Here is a 2,850-nt window from a genome sequence, read left to right on the forward strand (position 1 = left end):
TAGCAAAATTCCTCTGGCTTGGTTTGAGCCACATTAAGGCTGTGGAGCAGCATAGAAAGAAGCTTCCATTAGCAACTGCCAGATATTGCCTTCAGTCTGTAACTAAAACAGATTACTTCTTTAAGAGTGGATTGACAGCCATTTAAAGTAGAGAATTCCCTTAAGTCTCATAAGCAGAACAAAGCACAGAATCAAGACTGTGAACAGGAGTCTATCACGCTCAAACACAAGTCAAAGTTTACAGAGGAATGAAGTAGAACTTATTGTCAAAGGAAAAAGGCAGTAACAATGTGTGGACAAAGATCATAAAGGAAAGCTTCAAGTAGTGGAAAATTAAAAAAAATCAACTTATTTCCTCTGAAGTGTTTGTAGAAATTCAGGTAAAGGATCAATTCATTAGTGGCATTTTTTGGAGGCCATCTAGAAGAAGCCCTGATGAAGAACAAGCGTTACAGCAACCCTGACCATTGACTGTTGCTGCAAATGAAATTAAGCAGCAACCCAATGGAAGATGCTGGTTCTCCAAAACAATCAACAAACTGCCTTTCATAAACCCTAACCCCTTTTAGACAATTACAGTTAAGGCTAAGTAATCTGTGAAAGAAATGGAGGCAGGGCAGTGCACAAATTCAAGATTTGTAAAACTGTAAATTCATGGCACCCATGATAGGGTTGGAAAGAGGTTTGTGAATATAAATGAAGGAATACTTTTGTACAGGGAATGGAGGGGGCGGGGAAAGAGAGGAAACGGGTCTCAAGGCAGACCAGACATTTTTTCCAATCCAAGAGAAGAGGACATTGTTCACATGATTTCTATACAGTAGGAAAAGAGGGAGTGCAATATTGCAATAATATGCAATATTTGAGCTAGATTCGTAAATTCAAATAGAGGATATCAAGTATAACAAATAGGTGGAAAAAAGAGCACTATTAGGAGAAAGAGCTTGCAGTAAGTTTTTAAAAGACTCATGAAACTGAGAACTAAGACTAATGGTTTAACCCAATGGTCTGCAAGAGCAATGTAAATGGCCACAGCAAGAAAGCTAACATCCAGATTTAGCAACGCCCACTTTTTAGTGAACTTAGCAAAACCCATTCTTTGCACTAACCTGTAGCAGTGGTACCCAAGGACTTAGCAAGCCACAAATATCTGCAACTAAGTTTCAAATCTGGTGTCACAAATAGCAGCAGCATATTTGGGTGTCTAGAGAACACTTAGACTCAGACCAGGCAACTCAATTCCTAAATTTATGTGGAAGATGGTAATCCAATACCCTTCGAAGGATCTGGGCCCTAGTTTCCTGCTGTAATTTACAAATCTACATTGAAGGACAATATTTGTTGCCATTTAAGAGGATATGTAAAGGGGAGAAGAAGAAGGGCTCTTTAATTCTTGTTAGTCCCTTGTGACTGGTGGGTGCCAAATTCAATTTACAAAGAAAAAAAAAAAAATGAGGGGTAGTGTATTCAGCTACCTTCTGATTAGCTTTGCCAGCTTAATTGAGTTAAAAATTGATTTTAAAGAGTTAGTTTTGAATCCATTTATTTATAAATATTTCTATAAAAAGTAGTCTGCAAAACGGATTCAGTAAGCATGAAATTCTTTTACGTAAAAGAGTTAAAAAAAATTTTTTAAAGATCTTATCAGTGCAGAGTACCTTCAAAATCTGACGCAATATGAAATTTGGTAAAGAAATAATTCAAAATTAAAATATTCAATTAAGTAACTATGTCAGTAACTCCATAATAAATTTTACAACAAAGCTTCTGATTTCTTTGATCGGTTCAATACAGGACCAGGAATTCTGCCTCCCAGAATATTAGAGTTTCTGCTGTTCATAGTTGGCTACAATAAAACAGCAATAAAAGAAAACTAAGTTATTATTGTATATACCTAACTTAATACCCAAGCTCTTTAACCAAGACCTTGACCACTGAAGGCCCCAACAATGAAAGATAGCTTTCACTGAATCTAGAAAAATCATACCATTCATAGGTAGCTACATCTGCCTCTTCCCTCAAATGAAAGCACTCAAATTTTTTAAGGAAGAGATCAGATACATACCTGGAAGAACAAAAAAAAATACAAGGTGGTCATCACACTTCTGCATTTGTGTCTTAAATATTAGACTACAAATTAACAAATGTAACTGTTTGTTCAGAAAAACGCACCACCCTAATGATGTACCACATTGTCTATGACAAGAAAGCTCTGTTCTTGTTACGTTCAGTAAGCACATTCAAGTACAAGTACAAAGAAATCCAGAAAGAAAGATTTTTGCTTTAAGACTAGTCACAGCAACATTAGTTAAACACTATCAGTATCCAAGGGAATAATGATTTTACTGGCAAAAACTAAATCTATACTCACAGAATTGGTTTAGAAGTTTTATCAGCATTGACAGACACCAGGGGACAGACTTTTACATTAAACTGACAGGAAAAATTATTTGAACATTCTGCCTATCACTGAATTTGGAAAATGTCTAAGTTTTGAATGCAACACTTCACATGTTTAATTGTCCTTAGATAATTCAGCCTTTTTTTTGCATAAAATCTGTGTCCAAATTTTAATGCTATAAAGTTCAGTATTTTATCAAATATTTATGGCTAAGGCAGAAACCACCCAGTACTACTTAGTAGGCATTTTTTAAGTGAATTTATTTCCTTGATTAATTTTATTACTATAATCAAAATTAAAATGTAGTGATATATCAGATAATAAATGTTAATAGCAATAACCAGTTCATGATTTATGAATACTCTCACCAGCAATTTGGAATGCACCAACTGTTGTCACCACTATTGTATTAAGACCATGCTGGATTTTTTTTTTTTTTTTTTTTTTTT

The sequence above is a fragment of the Alligator sinensis genome, unplaced genomic scaffold (assembly GCF_000455745.1).
Source record: "Alligator sinensis unplaced genomic scaffold, ASM45574v1 scaffold150_1, whole genome shotgun sequence".
Taxonomy (NCBI): domain Eukaryota; kingdom Metazoa; phylum Chordata; order Crocodylia; family Alligatoridae; genus Alligator; species Alligator sinensis.